General features: G+C 44.0%; 1 protein-coding gene across 4 annotated transcripts in view; it reads left to right on the plus strand.

Moving 5' to 3' along the window:
* Window positions 1-23,076, plus strand: part of PKNOX1 (PBX/knotted 1 homeobox 1) — a 59,073-nt gene that overhangs the window by 2,569 nt on the left and 33,428 nt on the right. Inside the window, exon 1 of one of the 4 annotated variants that reach the window (XM_055313601.1) lies at window positions 10,711-10,949. The exons of the other annotated variants lie outside the window; for them this stretch is intronic. The gene's annotated coding sequence lies outside the window, so the exon portion shown is untranslated. Of the gene's footprint in view, window positions 1-10,710; window positions 10,950-23,076 lie in introns of those variants that run through there. 4 annotated transcript variants of the gene reach the window in all.

A 23,076-nucleotide genomic window follows, 5' to 3' on the forward strand; every position in this document is an offset into this window, starting at 1 on the left:
TTTGGTAGAGGCCTGGCTGCAGGGCCTGTCAGATGAGGCTACGCCTGCCATACCAGCCCCTTGTTTTGGGGTGTCAGCCCCACCACGTTAGTTACTGTTTCTGGAAAGTCGGTTCACACAAGCCTGTGTGACATCACAGCAAACGTGCTGACAGGGTAGTTTGAAACCGGTGACTTGGAAGCACTGTGGTTCTGAGGGTGCCGGGGGTGGGGGTGGGGGTAGAGCAGCTTCTGAACTCTCTAGGATTCCTTAGGGGAAAGGTTCTACAGTGTTTTCAAAGTATTGAAAACTGACCTACCAGCTTACAAGACTGAGAGTCTGTGAGTAGAATTTTTTTTTTTTTTTTTTACTTGTTCATTCATGAGAGACACAGGCAGAGACGGAGGGAGCCCGATGCGGGACTCGATCCCAGGACCCTGGGGTCACGCCCCGAGCCAAAGGCAGATGCTGAACTGCTGAGCCACCCAGGCCCCCCTTAGATTCATTTTCTTGTCCTGAGTTTTCCTTTAGGTGATAGCACACAGGTCCTGACAGATGAGCTGCCAGGTCCTGCCTCCTCTCCCCGTAGGGTACGCCGCTCAGTGTGGCTTGTGGGTGCTCCTGCCTGGGGGAGCTCCCCACCACCCAGAAGGCGGGTGTAACTTCGTGCAGCCCCTAGCCCAGTGCAGCCGGTTGGCCGCAAACGCCTTTCTCTTTGCCGTCCGTGAGTGATGCGTACACGGTGATAAGCGGCTGTGTCAGGTCTCGAGGTGGCGGGGAGCAGGCTGGCTGCCAGTCCCGGGGTTGAGGGTTACACAGCAGTAAGGAAAATAGGAATCTAGTGGGATCCCGGGGCCCACAGAAGGGTCGGCAGCCTGGCAGGAGTCTGGGCCTTCCCGGTTGGGTTGGACTCTCCCCTGCTGCCTGCCGCTCTGCACACGCTCTGCAGCTCTGCACACTCCCCGGCGCAAGGTCCCCTCCCCGCAGCCTGGGGCCCAGCACCACCGCTCATCCTCTTCCTGTTTCTCGGCGGGTGCACCCCGGGGAGACCGGCTGACTCTCCCTCCGCCTGCCTCCCAGGCGCTGACGCCCCCTGACCCACCCCCACCGGCTGGGTGCTGCTCGTCCCCTGCCTGGCCTGGGTGGGCAGCTCCTGCCTTCCGCACAGCACCCTTCCCAGCACCCTTCCCAGCGGAGGTTGGGTCGCCCCGAAGGGCCTGTGTGTGTGGGGGGGGGGGTAGGTGCTGTGATGCAGGTTCCAGCCGGAACAGTCTGAACAGACTTGGGAACATAAAGCTTCATGAGAGCTTGGCGAGCTCGCAGTACGTGAACTTTAGCTCTGCGTTCTTTTAAGTTGTGTGTGTGTGTGTCCTTCCCCCCACCCCCAAGAATGTACTTTAGCAGAATTTCTTGCAGCGTCAGTGCAAACACTTCTGTGGCCCTGTAGGGCAGGGGTTCTCAACTGTGAAACTCCTCACATTTGGGGCCAGATGCTTCTGTGGTGTGGAGGCCGTCCTGTGCATTATGGGCCGTAGCCAATGCCAACGGGAGCCTTACTTCCAGCTGTGACAACCAAAATGTCTTCGCATATTGCCAAATGTCACCCTTGGTTGAGAACTGATCTGAAACGGCATTTCCCAGAATGTAGTATGTGGAACCTGAGTTTAATGGGATCTGCATCTGTATTTACATATTGTTATTTTGTATCGTATTTGTAGTCAGCATGGTTCTGTATGTTTCCATATACTTACATGACCCACATGTTTCTCTTTTAAAAAATGTGTCTAAGATCTCCACATAATTTTGTGATTCTCTTGTTTGTTTTCTGCTTTGTGGCCATGTCTGATGTTGCACAGCCTTTTGAGCGTTTAAGTTTTGATATCTTCTCTGTTGTTTCCATTATTCTCTGGCCTGCCGAGCTTAGTGCTGGTGAGATCACAGGGGATGTGGGTAGGAAGGACGGTGCTCCTGGGTCCATTTCTAGGAGCACACAGCGCCCCGGGAGGAAGGATTGTCCCTGTGAAAGGGCCCTTGCTTTGAAGAGTCGGCTTTCTTATTTTTCATAAAGTACTCGTTAACTCTTTTTTTTTTTTTAATGTGTAGATATTTTATTCATCCATTTTTTTTTAATTTTTATTTATTTATGATAGTCACAGAGAGAGAGAGAGAGGCAGAGACATAGGCAGAGGGAGAAGCAGGCTCCCTATGGGGAGCCTGATGCTGGACTCCATCCTGGGACTCCAGGATCACACTCATAGCCAAAGGCAGGTGCTCAACCATTGAGCCACCCAGACGTTCCCTTTTTTTTTTTTTTTAAACAAACAGAGAGTTTGTTTTAACAGGATTTAGTATCTGATTTTATTTGAATATTATTATTATTATTAAAGATTTTATTTATTTGATGGAGAGAGAGCACAAGTAGGCAGAGTGGCAGGCAAAGGGAGAGGGAGAAGCAGACTCCCTGGTGAGCAGGAAGCCCAACGTGGGGCTCAAACCCAGGACCCTGGGATCATGACCTGAGCCAAAGGCAGACGCTAAGCCGACGAAACCACCCAGGTGCCCCTTTATTTGAATATTAAACTTCAACAGGTACCTCCCCAAACCTTGTTTGAAAAATAATTTCTTGATGAGTGTTTCCCTCAATATGAGTTGTGGACTGAACACCTCCCAGGGAAGAGGGCTGTGAAGCCGGAATGGAAGGCAGCGGACGGGTGGCCTGTGCTGCTGAGCTGCAGACACTGATGACTTCCCACACGCAAAAGGGAAAATCCTTGAACCACGGTGACAGTTTCCTGAAAGGTATCTGCGAAAAGATCTCTTTTTAAATAAGAATTTTGACAGTTTTCTTGGATTCCTCGACAGCTTTCTTAGCTTTATTAAGAAAAAGGCTTAGGGATCCCTGGGTGGCTCAGCGGTTGAGCGCCTGCCTTTGGTTCAGGGCATGACCCCGGGATCCTGGGATTGAGTCCCCACATTGGGGTCCCTGCGAGGAGCCTGCTTCTCCCTCTGCCTGTGTCTCTGCCTCTCTCTCTGTGTCTCATGAGTAAATAAATAAAATCTTAAAAAAAAAATAAAAAAGCTTAGTTTGAATGCTATGGTTGGCAGTCCTGTGCTGGCTACATAACCGGCTCTTCTAGAGACAATAAACCTGAAATTCCCCTAGAATTTCTTGCATTTCTTGATCGGTGGAATTGATCATGCTCCTTAGTTAAAGCAGCTTTTGAGAGCAGCTGTGAAGTGACCCCCTGGGAAAATAAACCCCTTGCTAAGTCTGGCAGCTAGGGACGGATGGGGCTGCTCCTGCATCAGGCATGTGTGTAGAGTCACTGAAAAATGCAAATGACTCCATGTCACCAAAACTGAGTTAGCAGATTTTAGATGGGTTAAAAATAGTATAGTTCAATTTTTAAAGTATCACATGTCTCTTTTGGACAGCTATACTCTAGGCCAGGGGTTGGCAGAGACAGAGTCCCACTGTGGGCTGTTCTTGTGTGGCCCTGGGGCCATGGATTATACATTTCAAAGGGTCATAAAAGAAGGAAAGAAGACTACATGATGAAGATAGTATGTGGCCCACAAAGCCTAAAGTTTACCTAAAATCTGGCCCTTTACGGAAAAAGTTTGCTGACCTCCACTCAGTTCTGAACTGAAACGTGGAAGTTGGTCTGGATCTAAATGGATAAAATTGCATAACTCTGTTGGGGATAAACGAATAACAGAAGGGAAGAAGTAGGATGGTTTCCCTTGGTGGACTGTCCCCTGCTGGGGCTGGTCTGTGATATCATCTGTGTAAAAACACGGCTGTGTGAATAGCTCCTAAACCAGAATTAGAATCGTGAAGGCTCCCATGTGACTACATGCTGGAAGCTAAATCTAGAAGTCTGCTTTAGTGACTAGTTCCTGTTGCTTCTGTGCTCAATTGTTTTTCTCTGTTGTTGGCATCTGAGCACTGGGAAACCTTGCTTCACTGATGAAGTCAGTACATAGGATTGAATTTTCTCCTGGGTTCCACCGCCTCGCCCAGAAGCAGTTGTTTCTGGGACCCCAGATGCTGCTGGGAAAGCGGGGGTGGAGGGGTTCCTTGGTCAGGAGCCTCTCCTGTGGGTAGTGCCCCCTGTGTGGGCCGGGCTCAGGGATTGAGGGCGGGTGGGCCCTGGGGTGTGGGGCTGGGCTGGGGCGCCCTCGATGTTCTTTGGTTGTTCTTTCTAGAATCCCCCCGACCTTTTTGTTTGCTTGCTTTCAAATGTTTCAGCATTTCCTTTGTAAAAGGAAAAAAAAGGGGACTAACAATCTTCAGCTCCTTTATGACAGCTGTCTTCTCCCGGATGTTTTTAACCTGTCAGGATAATGTCAAGTTAACTTGCCTGAGGATGTGCTATACCTGTTGTGTATTTAAGTGTTTGTTTCTCTGTTTCAATTTTAATGTCAGTCCAGTATATCCTAAGAATATAACCTTTAATGGTTTTAAGTTTTAAAAAAAATTATCATTTTGTCTGTTATTTTCCTTGTTTTTTTAAAATATTTTATATGAATTGACTTCCAAGTGGATAATTTAGTTAATTGAATTTGCAAGGAGTGGAAAACATTATGGAACATTCCCAGTATATCTGCCTTTAGGCTTAAGAGAATGTTTTTCTAATGTCATTTTTTAATGTAATAAATAATACTGAAAGTGACGATTATAGTGCAAATAAAACATTTAAATATTTTTTCTTTTTAGTTATATTCTTGATAGGGTGTCAGTTAAATTATCTGAAACCTGTCTAGACTAGTGAGAATAATTAGATGTTCAGAATAGTTAACGTAATATGCTTTGCTGTGTTTGATGTGGCTCCTCATTAAAAGGAGGCATCACACTACTGTACTAGGAGTATATAGAATATTAAATGTGTGGATGTGTACATAATGGTATAATACAGGTTACATGTCATTAATTGGGAATGAAGCATTACAGCTAAAAGAAACCCACAGACGATAAAGTTTAACCTTTAAGTGCCCTGAAATTCATTTTAAGGGGTTAAAAATGTTCCAAAATGATCCTAGATGTGTTTGCCCTCCCAGACTGTTCTGTTCTGTATGCACAATCAGCACTGAGCTTGTTAAGGACACAGTGTCCCAGCCCCTTCTGCTAGAGGACAAATTCACGGGTGGAAGTACAGAGAATGTAAGTGTATGTTTTGTTGGTGCAGCGAGGACTGTTAGAGCCATGGCTTGGGATGCTGGGGTTAGTGTTGATTTTGGGTGGTTTGAGAGCCGGCAGTAGAAGACCGAAGGGGGGCAGTGGGATTCCCAAAGTACCAGAGGGAAGTGAGCACAAAAGAACTTCATTTCAACAAAAGTGTTAAGAAGAACGAAGAGGGGTGCCTAGCTGGCTCAGCCTGTGGAACGTGTGACGTGTAAGATGAACTTCCATCTTGGGGCTGTAAGTTCAAGCCCCACTTTGGGTGTAGAGATTACTTGAAAACAAAAACTTAGAAAAGGAGAAGAAAACAAGGAGGTTTACTTGGTGTATTAAAGCCAAACAACTAATAGTAGATGGCATGAATAACCCCAAAGATATCAGTAACTACAATTAATGTAAAAAGGTTTAAATCTCCCAGGTGATGAGGATTCCAGACTTAGGAGAAAAGTGAAATCTAGTTAAATGCTATATGTAAGTGATACATCTAGAACACAGGGAAGTGGGAAACTAAGGGATGGGACACTATATCAGTCTTATCCAAAAGGAAGCAGGTTTAGAAACGTTAAACCGGACACAACTAGATTCAATTTACAAAGCTCTAGGGGAATACGTCATATTACTCAAAGGTATGGCCAATAACTATAAACTAATGTTAACAGTAAAACTTTCCAAAGTAGAGGGTGATGGTTCTGTGTGTAAAGGGGAGGACTCTCATGTGACTCTTTGCTAGCTGCAAACCAAGTAGACCAAAAAGGAGAAAAGATATGGAAGGGGAGTTCTTAACCTGACTGTTGACATTTGGGGCCAGACCATTCTTTATTAGGGAGCCACCCTGTGCTCTGTAGGTTATTTAACAACATCCCTGGTCTCTACTCACTAGATACCAGTAGCTACCCATCTCCCTAATTGTGATAGCCAGAAGTGGTTCTGGACGTTGCCAGATGTCCCTGGGGAGCCAAATGACCTCCAGTTGAGAGCCACTGATACAAAGGACCTAAATAATGCGGCCAATAGGGGGATGCCTGGGTGGCTCAGTGGTTGAGCAATCTGCCTTTGGCTTAGGTCGTGATCCCAGAGTCCTGGGATCAAGTCCCGCATCAGGCTCCCTGCAAGGGGCCTGCTTCTCCCTCTGCCCACGTCTCTGCCTCTCTTTGTCTCTCATGAATAAATAAATCTTAAAAAAAAATAATAATGTAGCCAATAGATATGTACAGGAATTTGTACCCAACAAACATTAAAATATGGATTCTCTTCATTTACATGGAACATGGAACAAAACTGACCACATATAGGCCACAGAGAAAAACCCCAGGTTTCAAAAAGTAAGTCCTGTGGGCCAGATTCTCAGACCATAATGTACCCTAGTTATGAACTTAAGAGTGAAAGGATAGCCAAGAATAACTCCCTGAAAATGTTAGGACCCCCTTCATTATATCTCTTGGATTAAAGAGGAGATCGAAAACTATTTTCAGACAGTATAAGTGAATGGGCTACATACCACAAGCATGGGATCAGGCAAGAACAGTTCTCAGGAGAAAGAGAACGTATAACTGAAATGCATTAGAAAACAAGAGAAGTAAATGCATTCAACTTTCAACTCAAGAAGCCAGGAAAATAAAATAAAGAAAATAGACACAAATCTATTTTTGCTTTTTGCAAATCTGATTAAGAAGAAATGAGACCATAATATTTACAGAGGCGATCTAACTGCACATCTGAAGATTTATAAATAATATACCATGTACGATTTGTTGGCAACACTTCTGAAGAGTTGTGGATGGTTTATGAGGAAGATGTAAGTGACCAGAATTGACCTTGGAGGTGGAAAACTTCCTCCTACAGACCAGCTTTAGATGAAATTGAGAAGTTAAAGATTTATCTGTTTAAAAAGACACTAGAGGGGCATGCGGGTCGCTTAGTCAGTGAAGCATCTGCCTTCAGCTCAGGTCATGATCCCAGGATCCTGCGATTGAGCCCTGCCTTGGGCTCCCTGCTCAGCAAGGAGCCTGCTTCTCCCTCTCCCTTTGCCTGGCACTCCCCCCGCTTGCTTTTTCTCTGTCATGTAAATAAATAAAATGTTTTAAAAAATAAATAAAAAGACACTAGGAGCCATTGTGTGAGTTCGATTAAACTTTGTATAAATGGTAGCAACCATCAACTTGATAAAAATATATTGGTCATTACGTTACACGGTCAAGGTTTTCAGGGTAAAGAAAAGACACACAAGTATGAAGTCAAAGTAGTTAGGTAAATACCCTGTAATCCCAAATTTGAATTGTAGATATTAGTGTTAATGTGTTTTGAAAAAAAATTTTTTTTGTTTTGAAAAAATTTTAATGAGAAAACATTTCCTGTGTCCTCTGAAAAGCCTAGAAACAGTGACCAAGCAGTAGCAGTGAGCACCCATGGCATCTAGATTGTGGTCTCTACATATCATTTCCCACTGAAAGGAATCAGGGCCCTGTGAATGGATGGGAAAGTCAGAGTTTGGTGTAGAAAATGAACAAAATGAGCCTGGAGTAGCTTGTTTTACCTGAAAGCAAGAAAGCTATCGAGAAATAGGGTGTATTAAAGGCTCTAGGATGGGCAGCCCGGGTGGCTCGGCGGTTTGGTGCCGCCTTCGGCCCAGGGCCTGATCCTGGAGACCCGGGGGTCGAGTCCATGTTGGGCTCCCTGCATGGAGCGCCTGTGTTCTCTCATGAATAAATAAATCTTTTTTTTTTTTTTTTAAATAAAGGCTCTAGGAGGTAACTAAAGGGGCTTGCATTGGCCAAAGATGGGATAATTTGGAACATCAAAAAATATATACATTTATATAAAACTGTACTTACTTTTTAAATGTTCAAGCCCATGAGATCATAATGTACTAAAAACAGCCTCACTGGTCACTATTGGAGGATGCTGGGGAACTGGCACATTATTCTGAGAGTTGATAGCTCAAGGTAAAGAAGCAAGCCTGGGGATGCCTGGGTGGCTCAGCGGTTTCACGCCTGCCTTTGGCCCAGGGCGCAATCCTGGAGTCCTGGGATTGAGTCCCGTGTCGGGCTCCCGGCTTGGAGCCTGTTTCTCCGTCTGCCTGTGTCTCTGCCTCTCTCTCTCTCTCTCTCTCTCTCTCTCTCTCTCTCTCTCTATCATAAATAAATAAAAATAAATCTTAAAAAAAAAACATAAAGAAGCAAGCCTTAAGGAACCCCATCACTGGGGCTGCAGTGGGGAGGATGGACTTTGGGGTTGGGGTGCGGTGGGGGTTGGGAAGAGTGGCCATGGGAGAAACATCTGGAAGCATTGCTGGGAGGTCAGGAAATGGAGACTTGGGTGGGGGGGTCCTTCATCCCCTCCTCAGTGATTGTTTCAGTAAACTTGTTGAATCAAAGCTAGATGACTTTTCTCCAAAGTGAAATTCTGGAAAATAATCTTCACAGTTGCAATTAGAGTCTTTGTCACCCAGCATTTTAACCCTTATATGCTCACGAGTAGCGTCAAGAATCCTTCACTTGCTACCATATACTTTTTGCTACATCGGATATTTTTTGTATGTGTTGATGAGGCATGAGGAAGGAGTTCTTTCCTTTTCAGTAATTTGTCTTATGGTATTTTGGAGATGCCTGACTTCCAAACCATGACTGTGGGAGGTGCCACTTCTACACCTAAGCACCAGGCTGTCACTCTCTTTTGACTCTCGTTAATGTTTGCAGAGCAGTTACGCATGTGGGCAGCATCAAGCATTACATCCTGGCTGGGATTGAAAGGCATTCCTGTGTGCCCATGGATCTGCGCCTTCCTCCACGCTCAGTGTTTCCCATTCTGAATGACACCATAATTCATAGATTGGATTCATGAACATAACATTGTAGGCATCAAAGTTGCACAGGTTACCAGATACTGTACTGATTTGCCTGCGAGTTCTACAGTTCTGTTAGAACCAGGGTTATCGTATTCTCAGAGATAATGTGTCAAAGACACAGCAGGGCTTCAGAGCCAGACTGACCTCACAAGGGGATTTCACATCTGAGGACCCTGTTACAAATGATCTACCAGAGTGTTCTGATTAACCACTAGTGTGAACCCGATCACTCCAGAAAGCAACCATTTCATTATGCTTGTGGCTGTGTGGATCAGGAATTTGAGAAAGGGCTACAGTGGAAACGGCCTGTCTCTGCCCCACAGTGTTTGGGTCCTGAGCTAGGAAGACTCAGGCTGGCAGCGGCTTGACGGCTGAGGGCTGGAGTACTTTGGTAGGACTTTTCTCAAATCATTTCCACTGCCTTCTTGTTCTGAGTCACTAAGGTCAACCCAGATTCAAGAGCTGGGGACAAAGACCCTGCATCTCAATGCGAAGAGTCAGTGCATTAGGGGATATGTAAATATATATACATATATATGTGTATATATATGTATATATATATATATTTTAAGATTTTATTTATTCACGAGAGACACAAAACAGAGAGAGAGAGAGGCAGAGGGAGAAGCAGGCTCCCTATGGGGAGCCTGATGCAGGACTCGATCCTGGGACCCTAGGCTCATGCCCTGAGCTGAAGGCAGATGCTTAACCACTGAGCCACCCAGGCACCCAGGGGTATGTTTTAAAAGTGTCTCACAGAGGTCTTGACATACGGAGTAGACATTTAGCTGATATTTCTTCTCTCATTTTCCCTTTTCTACCCTTTGTACAAAATGAAGAGTGAGCCTCTTAGGACAAATTTCCCATGCATCCATGCATTGGCATGGACTACATAAATAGGACTATGACACAGAGCTTTGAGACAGTGTCCTTCCAAATCGGTAGCGATTTTATCTTTTGAGTGCTTCTGCCTTAACCATAACCAGCTTGGTCATCAAGAGTCAAGGTGCCCGTGGCTGAACAAGAGAGCACATGGTTGATCGTAGTGTCCTTGGAGAGTAGTGCCAAAACCAGTTTTGCCAGCATTTTGCAGGAATTGACTGAGTTCTGAGATTTTTGTAAAAGCATCAAAATTGCAAAGTTTTGTGCATTTTTGTTACTACTTCAAGCCTTGGCAAATCTCAGGTCTTATTTCTTCTATTCCATTGGCCTGTTTATTTGTTCTTGTGCCATTACCCACGTTTGGTTGTTACTGTGGCTCTGTAGGAGGTTTTGGAAGTTGGTGTTTCTTAAACCTTTCAAGAGTGATTTGGCTATTCATGGACCTTTATTCTCCCATATGCATTTTTAGAATAGGCCTCTTGAGTTTCTCAGAAACAACAGGAATCTTGATTGGGACTGCATGTGCCAAGAACAACTGGTTTCTCCATGAACTACCAGAAGGAGAGGCAGGCCAAGCAAAGTTGGCAGGTACGAGGTTAGTGCGCACAAACTGGGGGCATTTCTTATCCAGCAGTCCACCAGAAAGCGTATAACAATGGTATACTTTTGACAGTAGTGAGAAAAGCCACAAGATATTTAGGAATAAATCTAGACAAGAATACAGAAGACCTCCACAGAGACCATCCAACTTCATAAGGGATGTGGGAGGGGGCCCCATGTTCTTAGATGGGGTCACCTGGTCCTAGAGAGATGTCTCCTCTCCCTAGATTAATCCATAAATACCTTTTTGACATTGTTTAAAAAATTGTGTCTTGACAGCAGGAACCTTGTTTTTGTTTCTGCTCCATCCCCAGCATTTAGAACCAGAGAAGACTGTCCCTAAATATGCCGACTGAATGAATGCACAGCAAATGTACGCCCTCCCTTTCCACTGCACAGGTTGCTGGGAGCCCTTTCCAGGCGGCTCTTGGATGTGACCATCCTGTTAATGATTGATGACAGGTGACTACAGTTGATTTCACCATTCCTCTGTGGATGACATGTAGGTTCTGTTTCCACTTTGTCTTAAGGTGGCTAAAAAACATTGTTAGCATCTAGCTTTTCTTCTGTGAGTTTTTAGGCCTTTGAGGCTTTTGAGCATAAAAAGAGGTTATTTAACAAAAAATTTTTTTAAGGATTTTATTTATTTGACAGAAAGAGCAAGCAGGGAGAGCAACAGGCAAAGGGAGAGGGAGAAACAGGCTTCCCATTGAGCAGGGAGCCGATGCAGGGCTCAGTCCCATGACCCTGGGGTCATGACCTGAGCCAAAACTAAGAGTAGGATGCTGAACCCACTGAGCCACCCAGGTTCCCTATTACATACTTTAAATGAAGAGTCAAGGCTAAAATATGAGATTAATTTGCCAAATTTTCTTAAATACGACAAATACCTTAAATAAAGGTCAAATACATGTTTTATTCTGAAGCTTAACATAAAAATATTAAAATCTAAATCTTCACAGGGCTGAACAACCCCCCTGCCCAAAGCCATCACTGAATCCTCTCAGACCAGCAGGAGCTCCCTTGTGGGAGCCCCACCTCAGCTAGGGGACTGTGGCTGGGGTGACAAGAGAAGACAGGCCCACCCTCCACCCCACATGCAGTGTCTTCCCTGATTCGTCCACCTGGTCAGAGCACAAAACACTTCACCACTTGGTGGAATTCAACCAATCCGTTTATATCTCTCCTTTTCTGAAAAACTAAACTTACTCTTCCCATCCACCTGGACAGGAACGCATGAAAAACAGTAAAATGCCTGCCTATCGGATTTGGACCATGTTTCGTATTTTTGTCCACCTTTAAGGTCACAACACTAACACTATATTCTTAGGTTGATTTTGAGAAGACTGTGACCTGGTTTTTGGCTAAATGTGCTTATGGTCAGATTGCTCTCCAGACCAGTTACACGGTTCCTGAGTCCCAGGACTCCTTCAGGATTCCAGGTGTCACTTCATCTTTGCTAGGCAAGTGTGGGACTCTTATTTAAATGTAATAATTGCTAGATGAAAAAGGATTATTATTTAAAAATTTGTATTTCTTTAATTACTAGTGAGTTTTAATATTTCTGTACAGGGAGATTGGAAAATCGTGTTTTTTTTCATCTGTACTAGTCCGGCTAGAACTCTTGAAAGGGCACCAAAGTAACAACTTCAGTAAATGATGTGTCCCCTTTTCAGAGTGCCTGGGTGGCTCAGTCATGAAGTGTCTGCCTTCAGCTCAGGTCATGATCCCGGGGTCCTGGGATCGAGCCCTGTGTCGGGCTCCCTGCTCCTCCCTCCCCTCCCTGCTCATGCTCTCTCTAACTATCTCTGTCACTATCTTTGTCTCTCTCTCTCTGTCACATAAATAAATAATAAAATCTTTTTAAAAAATGGTGTGTCTGTGTCTTTTTTTTTTTATTGGATGAGACTTTTAAAAGAGATGGATAAAAACTACATCGAACCCTTTGACACCATGATATTGTAAGTACACCGGATTGGCAATTCTTTGAGTTGCATTTTAGAGCTCTGTGTAATGTTAAGTGAAGACAGTGTTGTGTAAGTTGAACATAAGAGGAATTTATTTTTCTGTGTAATGGTGAGAAGAGATAAGAACTGATTGATTTTCTAAATCTCATGTTAGCCTTGGTTTTTACATACTGCTTAAGAAAGCAGGTATTTTATTTTATTTTATTTTTTTATTTTATTTTTTCATGAGAGACACACAGAGCGAGGCAGAACCACAGGCAGAGGGAGAAGCAGGCTCCCTGCGGGGAGCCCGACATGGGACTCGATCCCGGGTCTCCAGGATCAGGCCCCGGCCGAAGGCGGTGCCAAACCGCTGAGCCACCCGGGCTGCCCACAAAGCAGGTTTTGCTACGGATGAGCTTGCTGACTGCCCATCCTTGGGTCGGATGCCTGTCGTTTAGTTCCCAGTGAAGGGTGGCTTTCCCTTGGGCGCCCCGATCGTGGCTGGGGCCTGGCTCGGCTGGCAGCCTCCTCCCGAGCCCGAGCAGTGGTGCGGGGAGCCGCGTGCCTGCCTGCTTGCGGCTACGGGCCGGCGGTGAGTACCTAGCGGTGGTGGAGCGCTGTGCTGGGCAGGGGGATGTGGAGGGGGCTCCGCAAGTTAGGGGCAACACAGTGGCAGGTGCCCCTGCCGGACGGCGCTGCCTGTGGGCTCAGGGCGCCTTTGGGCCCCTTGGGTCAATGGCGCCACCTGGTGGCTCCTTCCTCGGGTTCTGTGGCGTCCAGTCTGCGGGAATGTGCGGCCCCTTCCTGCTCTGCCCGTGTTTTTACTCAACAGAGGGAGTTTCCCACCCCGCACCCCCTTTAAAGAATCCCCTGCATGGTATCCTGTTGCACAGGGAGCACATGGTTTCAAAGCTGTGGGCACAGATGTCAAATTTTCCGTTTGCGATGGGTGTACTAATTATGTCAGACCTTGAAGTCGTGACCAGTGTCGATAGAGAGAAGGACTGCAAATCCCTGGTTTCGAGATACAATTCTGACTTCCCTCCAATATTTGCGATGGACATTTTGAGACATAAAGCTTAAGAGTAGAAGGGGGACCCGCTACCTCCCCACCTCCTGGATTCAGCAGTTGTTGGTCTGGCCACGGTTTCTTTGGCTGTGTGTGTGCTGTTGAGCCTGTAAAGTAAGTTCTGGGTATTGTGACCACATCCCCACACGCTGCAGGCCTCGCTCCTCAAAACAAAGGTGCTTCTCACCGCGAGCGGCCCTCCCGCGAGGGTGGCAGCCCTGCAGCCCCCGCATCGCCTCTTACAGCTCTCGTAGTGGGCACATCCGGTGGTTCCTGCTTCTCTCTCTCTCTCTCTCTCTCTCAAGATTATTCATTTATTTATTCATGAGACACACACAGAGAGGCAGAGACCCAGGCAGAGGGAGAAGCAGGCTCCCTGCGGAGAGCCCGATGCGGGACTCGATCCCGGGACTCCTGGGCCGAAGGCAGGGGCCCAACCAGTCAGCCACCGGGCGTCCCTCTCATTGTGGTTTGATGTGTATTTCCCTGATGCCAAGTGATGTTCAGCATTTTTTCATGGGTCTGTTGGCCATGCGTATGTCTTCTTTGGAGAAATGTCTGCTCATGTCTTCTGTCCATCTCTTGACTGGATTATTTGTTTTTTGGGTGTTGGGTTTGATAAAGTTCTTTATAGATTTTTGCGTACTAGCCTCTTACCTGCTAAGACATTTGCAAATATCTTCTCCCATTCTGTAGGTTGTCTTGGCTTGGTCAGCTGTGTCCTTAGCTGTGCAAAGGCTTATTATCTTGATGAAGTCCCAGGAGTTCGTTTTGGCTTTGTTTCCCTTGCCTTGGAAGCCATGTCTAGCAAGAAGTTGCTGTAGCTGAGGTCACAGAGGTTGTGGCCTGTGTTCTAGGATTTTCATGGTTTCCTGTCTCACATTTAGGTCTTTAACCCATTTTGAGTTTATTTTGTGTAAGAAAAAGTTTCTTACACAAAATAAGTTTCCAGTTTCATTCTGCATATGGCTGTCCGGTTTTTCCAACACCGTTTGTTGAAGACACTGTCTTTTTTCCAGTGGATATTCTTTCTTGCTTTGTCGAAGATGAGTTGACCATAGAGTTGAGGGTCCATTCCTAGGTTCTCTATTCTGTTCCATTAATCTATGTGTCTATTTATGTGCCAGGACCATACGGTCTTGATGACCACAGCTTTGTAGTACAGCTTCAAGTCAGACATTGTAATGCCATCAGGTTTTTTTTTTTTTTTTTAAGATTTTATTTATTTACTCATGAGAGAGACAGAGTGGGGCAGAGACTCAGGCAGAGGGAGAAGCAGGCTCCATGCAGGGAGCCCGACGTGGGACTCTATCCCAGGTCTCCAGGATCATGCCCCAGGCTGAAGGCAGTGCTAAACTGAGCCACCCAGGCTGCCCTGGTTTTGTTTTTCAACATTCCTTTGGCTCTTTGGGGTCTTTTTGGTTCCATACAAATCTTAGGATTATTTGTTGCAGCTCTGTGAAAAATGTTAGTGGTATTTTGATAGAGATTGCATCGAATGTATAGATCGCTCTGGGTAGCATAGACATTCGAACAATATTTATCCTTCCAGGGCATAAGCATGGAATGTTTTCCCATCTCTTTGTGTCCTCTTCAATTTCTTTCATAAGCGTTTTGTGACTTTCAGAGTACAGATCTTCCCTTTACCTCTTTGGTTAGGTTTATTCCTAGGTATCTTAGGGTTTTTGGTGCAGTTGTAAATGGGGTCAATTCCTTAATTTCTCTTTCTTCTGTCTCACTGTTAGTGTATAGAAATGCAACTGGTTTCTGTGCATTGATTTTGTGTCCTGTCGCTTTGTTGAATTCCTGTATGAGTTCTAGCAATTTTTAGGTGGAGTCTTTTGATTACTCAACATAGAATATCATGTCATCTGCAGAGAGTGAGAGTTTGACTTCTTGGCCCATTTAGATGTCTTTTATTTCTTTTTGTTGTCTGATTGCTGAGCTTAGGACTTCTCGTACTATTTTGAACATCAGTGGTGAGAGTGAACATCCCTGTTGTGTTCCTGACCTTGGAAAATTTCTGTTTTTCCCCATTGAGAATGATATTTGCTGTGGGCTTTTCATAGATGGTTTTTGTTTTTTGTTTTTTTAAATTTTTATTTATTTATGATAGTCACACAGAGAGAGAGAGAGAGAGAGAGAGAGGCAGAGACACAAGCAGAGGGAGAAGCAGGCTCCATGCACCGGGAGCCCGACATGGGATTCGATCCCGGGTCTCCAGGATCGTGCCCTGGGCCAAAGGCAGGTGCTAAACCGCTGCGCCACCCAGGGATCCCTTCATAGATGGTTTTTATGATTTCAAGATGGTTCCCTCTTTCCCTACGCTGTGAAGAATTTTTTTTTTTTGCTGTGAAGAATTTTAATGAAGAAAGGACACTGTGCTTTGTCAAATATTATTTCTTCATCTATTGACAGGATCGAATGGTTCTTGCCCTTTATTAGTGCAGTGTATCACATTGATTGATTTGTGGCTGTTGAACCACCCTTGCAGCCCAGGAATAAATCCCACTTGGTTGTGGTGAATAATCCTTTTAATATACTGTTGGATCCTATTGGGGAGAATTTTGGTATCCATGTTCATCAGGGATATTGGTCTGTAATTTTTTGTTTCTGGTGGGGTCTTTGTCTAGTTTTGGGATCAAGGTAATGCTGGCCTCATAGAAAGAGTTTGGAAGTTTTCCTTCCATTTCTATTTTTTGAGACATCTTCAGAAGAATAGGTATTAATTCTTTAAAATGTTTGGTAGAGTTCCCCTGAAAAGTCATCTGACTCTAGACTCCTGTTTGTTGGGAGATTTTTGATGACTGCTTCAATTTCCTGACTGGTTATGGGTCTGTTCAGGTTTTATATTTCTTCCTGTTTCAGTTTTGGTAGTTTGGCAGTACATCTCTAGGAATGCAACCATTTCTTCCAGATTAGTCTAAATTGTTTGCATATAGTTGTTTATACTATGTTCTTATCATTGTATTTCTTCAGTGTTGGTTGTGATCTCTCCTTTTTCATTCATAATTTTACTTGAGTCCTTTCTCTTTTCTTTTTGATAAGTCTAGCTAACGGTTTATCAATCTAATTAATTCTTTCAGAGAACCAGTTACTAGCTGATCTATTCTGCTGTTGTTTTTTGGTATCTAGTTCATTGATTTCTGTTCTAATCTTTATTATTTCTCTTCTCCTGCTGGATTTAGGCTTTATTTGCTGTTCTCTGCCTCTGTTAGGTGTAGGGTTAGGTTGTATAGTTGAGGCTTTTCTTTTTTCTTGAGAAAGGCTTGTATTGCTGTATACTTCCCTGTTAGTACCACCTTTGCTGCATCCCAGGGTTTTGAACATTTATGTTTTCATTTTCATTTGTTTCCATAGATATATAAAATTCTTCTTTAATTTCCTGGTTGACCCATTTATTCTTTAATAGGATGCTCTTTAGTCTCCATGTATTTGTGTTCCTTCCAAATTTCCTCTTGTGATTGAGTTCAAGTTTTAAAGCATCGTGGTCTGAAAATATGCAGAGAATCATCCCAATCTTTTGGTACTGAAAGACTTGATTGAGACCTGATATATAATCTATTCTGAAAAATATTGAGAGCTGATATATAATGTGTTCTGACTGAGACCTGATATTGAGACCTGATATATAATCTATTTTGAAAAATGTTCCATGTGCACTCAAGGGTGTGTATTCTGTTGCTTTAGGATGAAATGCTCTGAATATATCTGTGAAGTCCACCTGGTTCAGTGTGTCATTCAAAGGCCTTGTTTCCTTGTTGATCTTCTGCTTAGATTATCTGTCCATTGCTGTGAGTGTGGTACTGAAGTCCCCTTATTATTATTACCAATGTGTTTTTACAATTTTTTTAAGGCTAAAATAAATTTATTCATTTTAGAGAGACACGCAGAGAGAGGCAGAGACACACACAGGCAGAGGGAGAAGCAGGCTCCCTGCAGGGAACCCGATGCAGGACTTCATCCTAGGATCCTTGGATCATGCCCTGAGCTGAAGGCAGATGCTCAACCACTGAGGCTCCCAGTCACCCCTAAATTTTTTATTGCTTGGTTTATATAATTGGCTGCTCCCAAGTTAGAGGCAAAATATATACACTGTTAGGTCGTCTTGTTGGTAGATCCTTTTATTATGATATGGTGTCCTTCTTCGTCTCTTATTACAATCTCTGGTTTAGGGCAGGCCAGGTGGCTCAGTGGTTTAGCGCCACCTTCAGCCCAGGGCCTGATCCTGGAGACCTGGGATCGAGTCCCACATTGGGCTCCCTGCATGGAGCCTGCTTCTCCCACTGCCTGTGTCTCTACCTTTCTCTCTCTCTCTCTGTCTCTCTCTCTGTGTCTCCCATGAATAAATAAATAAAATCTTAAAAAAAAATAAAGTCTAGTTTGTCTGCTATAAGGATGGCTACCCCAGCTTTCTTTTGATGTCCATTAGTATGGTTCTCCACCTCCTCACATTCAATCTAGAGGTGTCTTTGGGTCTAAACACACCTTGTAGACAGCATATCAGTGGGTCTTGTTTTTTTTTTTTTTAATCCAATCTGATACCCTGTATCTTTTGATTGGAGCATTTAGCCCATTTACATTCAGAGTAATTATTGAAAGATACAAATTTAGTGCCATTGTATTACTTGTAAAATTACTGTTTCTGTGCATTGTCTCTATTCCTTTCTGGTCATTGTTACTTTTGGGCTCTTTCTTTGCCCAAAGGATCCCCTTTAATATTTCTTGCAGAGCTGGTTTAGTGATCACAAATTCTTTTAGTTTCATTTGTCCTGGAAGCTCTTTAAAAAAAAAAATTTAAGATTTTATTTATTTATTCATGAGACACACACACACACACAGAGAGGCAGAGACACAGGCAGAGGGAGAAGCAGGCTCCATGCAGGGAGCTCGATGTGGGACTCGATCCTGGGTCTCCAGGATCATGCCCTGGGCTGAAGGCGGTGCTAAACCGCTGAGTCACTGGGGCAGCTCCCCCCCAAAAAAAATTTTTTTTAAGATTTTATTTACTCATGAGAGACACAGAGAGGGGGCAGAGACACAGGTAGGCAGAGGGAGAAGCAGGCTTCCTGTGGGGTGCCCGATGGGGGACTCGATCTGGTGACTCCCGGATCATGCCCCGAGCCAAAGGCAGACGCTCAACCACTGAGCCATCCCGGTGTCCTTGTCCTGGAAGCTCTTTATTTCTCTTTCTGTTATGAAGGACAGCCGTGTTGGAAAAACTATTGTTTGCTGTGTATTTTTCTCATTTAGCCCCTGAATATATCATACTAGTTCTTTCTGGCCTGCCAGGTCTCTGCGGACAGCTCTGCTGCCAGCCTTATGTTTCTATGCTTGTAGGTTAAGGACCTCTTGTCCTGAGCTGCTTTTGTGATTTTCTCTTTGTATCTGAGAATTGCAAGCTTCACTATTAAATGTTGAGGCGTTGACCTATTTTTATTGATTTTAAGGGAGGGGAGGTCCTCTGTGCCTCTTGGAATTGAATGCCTGTTTCCTTCCTCAGATTAGGGAAGTTTTCAGCTATAATTTGTTCAAATAATCCTTCTGCCTCACTCTTTCTGCTTCCTCTGGGACCCCAGTTATTCCATATTGTTTCACTTTATACTATCTCTCTCTTTCTCAGATTCCTTATTCTTCATCATTTTGTCTTCTATATCACTGATTTTTTTCATCTGCTTCGTTTATCCTATCAGTTAGGATAGGATTTTTTATTGTATCTCAATTTTTTATTGTATCTCAATTATAGCCTTTTTTATTTCGACCTTTAGATTTTAGTTCTTTTATTTCTCCAGTAAGGGATTCTCTAGTGTCTTCTATGCTTTTTTTCAAGCCCAGCTAGTATCTTCATAATCATAATGTTTTGAATTCTAGTTCTGACCTCTTAGTTATATCCATATTGACTAAATCCCTGGCAGTGAGTACTGCCTCTTGTTCTTGCTTTTAGGGTGAGTTCTTTCATCTTGTCATTTGTCCAGAAAAGAATAGATGAAAGAGAGAAAATACAAAATAGCAACTATGACACCAGAAAAATACACACTAAACAAATCAGAAGAGAACAAAAACCCAAAAAAACCCAAAAATCCAAAAACAAAAACACAAAAAAACAAGAATACAATCAAACAAGAAGTTGAACAGAACAATAAACTAGATCCTGGGTGTATTTTAGTCTGTTTGTTAGAAGCAACTAGATCCCAAAATAGGAAAGAAAGACAAACTTACATATATACAAAAATAAAATTGAATACAATGAAAGGAAGCAAAAAGTGGAAAAAAAATGACATGTAAATGTAAAAAAGAAAAAAGACTTAAAAATTGATAAAATAAGAAAATAGCTAAAAGGGAAATAAAATCTAAAACTGAAAGACTAAAGAATCATAAGAAAAAACCCACAAATGCTACCTGTTCCCCTCAGAGCTGGAGTTTTGCAATTCTGCATAATTAATTAACTTGGTATCAGCCTGAAGTCCCTGCTGGTCTTCTGGGGGAGGGCCCTGTTGCCCTGATTCTCAGGTGTCTGTGTCCCTGGGGATTGCACCCCGGTTGGGTTGCTGGGGAGCCGGGCTCAGTGAGCGTGGCTCAGGAACCACGTGGGGATGAAAGAGGTGGCACCCCGATCTCCAGCCCCCCGCTCTTCGTGAGCCCCCACAGAATCACTCTTGACTCCCTGTGTTTACCTGGGGAACATTTCTATCTCAGGCAGGAACACCCCCTGCCCCTTGGAGTCTCTGAACTTTGCAGACCCCTGCTGTGTGCTCCTGCTCTCTCCTCCCAGGGCAGGGAGGGGGGTCCCGCCACGTTCTGCCCCTGCTGGGCCCCTGCGGGAGAGGGTCACCCCTCAGGGCCTCAGTTCTGCTTTATGGCCACACCTAGCCGGATCCCCGCTCTGATGCCTGGGAACTCTGCCACCGTTGGGTGCTTTCGTTTTTTTTTTTGTTTGTTTGTTTGTTTGTTTGTTTTTCAATATTAGATTTTGCTTTATCATAATTCAAACTGAGCAAAAATGAAGAGACAGTAAATACTTTCCAACTATTATAATTCTGACAGAAAACAGTGTTTCTGTAGATTGGTGGTCCAATCAACGTAGCCAACATTTACTGGATACCTTCTACATGCCAACTAAGCATTTCTTTTTAATTTTTTTTATTTATTTACGATAGTCATACAGAGAGAGAGAGACAGGGGCAGAGACACAGGCAGAGGGAGAAGCAGGCTCCATGCACTGGGAGCCTGACGTGGGATTCGATCCCGGGTCTCCAGGATCGTGCCCTGGGCCAAAGGCAGGCGCCAAACCGCTGCGCCACCCAGGGATCCCGCCAACTAAGCATTTTGCAAATGCTAGCATTTAGTACTTATAACAACACTTTAGGTAGGTACTATATTTTTTCTATATTTTTTTCAGAGTGTAAAGATTATTTATTGGGGGGGGAGGCATAGACAGAGACAGAAAGGGAAAAAGAACCTCCACCAGATTCCTCACTGAGCGAGGAGCCTATTGCAAAATTCGATCTCATGGCCCTGAAACCATGAATTTTTTTTTTAAGATTTTATTTATTTTTTCATGAGAGACAGAGAGAGAGAGGTAGAGACACAGGCAGAGGGAGAAGCAGGCTCCATGCAGGGAGCTCGACATGGGACTCGATCCTGGGTCCCCAGGATCACACCGTGGGCTGAAGGCAGACGCTCAACCGCTGAGCCACCCACTAAGCCACCCGGGCTGCCCAGCAAATTGAATTTAAATAAAAAAAGAAAAAAGAAAAAAAGCTGGGCAGCCCAGGTGGCTCAGCAGTTTAGCGCCACCTTCAGCCCAGGGTGTGATCCTGGGGATCCAGGATCGAGTCCCAGGTCGAGCTCCCTGCATGGAGCCTGCTTCTCCCTTGGCCTGTGTCTCTGCCTCTCTCTCTCTCTCTCTCTCTCTCTCTGTGTCTCTCATGAAAAAAAATAAAATAAAATCTTTTTTTTTTAAATAAAATCTTTTTAAAAAAGTCTACTTCCTCAGGTTTTTTGTTTGTTTAGTTAAAGGATAAATATGCAGATTTTTAAGGTTGGGAAAGAAGTTCTAGTAAAAAAGACACATAAATATCTTTTTAGACACATAAATATTTACACACAGAAATATCTTATGTGTCCTTTAAAAACACCTAAATATTTGCCAACATATAATACCCAGTGCTCATTCCATCAAGTACCCTCCTCAGTGCCTGTCACTCTTGTTCTTTTTGTGACCCTGGGGGCCCTGAGATGATACTGTCCCACCTGGGATCCCGTCCCCATGATCACCTTTCAGGAAGACTACAAAAGTTCTGATTTTTGTGTTCACTGCTTCTAACACTTTCCAGTAGCGGCTTTCGGAGGCTCCCTACCCCTGCGGTTTATCTTCCCATATACGGCCTCCGATTCACGTCTCTAAACCTCCTACCTTGCAAAAAGTAGTTGCTTTTCTATTGGTAAAACTGCAGCAATTCTTTTCTCAGATCTCCGGTTGATTTTGCAGGTGTTCAGAATGACTTGGTAACTATTGAGCTGAATTCCAGGGACCAAAGTTAGGGTCCTCTACTCCTTCTTCATCTTAAGTCTTCTTGAACTAGTGTTTTTGTATTTTTTGGGGTAAATACTCAGTGGTGTATTTGCAAGTTCTTCAACTATTTTAGACATTAAACCTTTTTAAGATATGTCATTTGCAAATATCTTCTCCCATTCTGTAGGTTGCCTTTTGGTTTTGTTTCTTTTGCTGTGAAGAAGCTTTTTATTTTGATGAAATCCCAGTAGTTTACTTTTGCTTTTGTTTCCCTTATCTCAGGAGATATTTCTAGAAACATGTTATGGCAGATGTCAGAGAAATTACTCCCTGTGTTCTCTTCTAGGTTTTTTTTTATGGTTTCAGGTCTGACATTTAGGTCTTTAACCCATGTTGAATTTGTTTTTGTGTATGGTGTAGGATAGTGGTCCAATTTCATTCCTTTTTTTTTTTTCAAGATTTTATTTATTTACGAGAGACAGAGGGACACACACACAGAGAGAGAGAGAAAGAGAGAGAGAGAGAGAGAGAGAGAGAACGAGAGAGAGAGAGAGAGAGAGAGGCAGAGACACAGGCAGAGAGAGGAGGGGCAAGCTCCATGCAGGGAGCCTGATGTGGGACTTGATCCCGGGACTCCAGAATTATGGCCTGACCCAACGGCAGATGCTCAACCACTGAGCCACACAGGCGTCCCTCATTCTTCTGCGGTTTTCCCAACACTGTTTGTTGAAGGGACTGTCTTTTTTTCCCTGGGATAATTATTTCCTGCTTGGCTGAAGATTAATTGACCATAAAGTTGTGGGTTCATTTTTGGGTTTTCTGTTCTGTTGATCTGTGTATCTATTTCTGTGCTAGTACCATACTGTCTTGATGCTTACGACTTAATAATACAACTTAAAGTGTGGAATCGTGATGCCACCAACTTTGGTTTTCTTTTTCAACATTCTTTTGGTTTTGGGGGATCAAAAGATGTGGTGCCATGCAAATTTTAGACTTGTTTGTTCTAGTTCTTTGAAAAGTTCTGTTGGTATTTGATAGGGATTGCATTAACTGTGT

The sequence above is a fragment of the Nyctereutes procyonoides genome, unplaced genomic scaffold (assembly GCF_905146905.1).
Source record: "Nyctereutes procyonoides isolate TBG_1078 unplaced genomic scaffold, NYPRO_anot_genome, whole genome shotgun sequence".
Classification (NCBI taxonomy): Eukaryota; Metazoa; Chordata; class Mammalia; order Carnivora; family Canidae; genus Nyctereutes; species Nyctereutes procyonoides.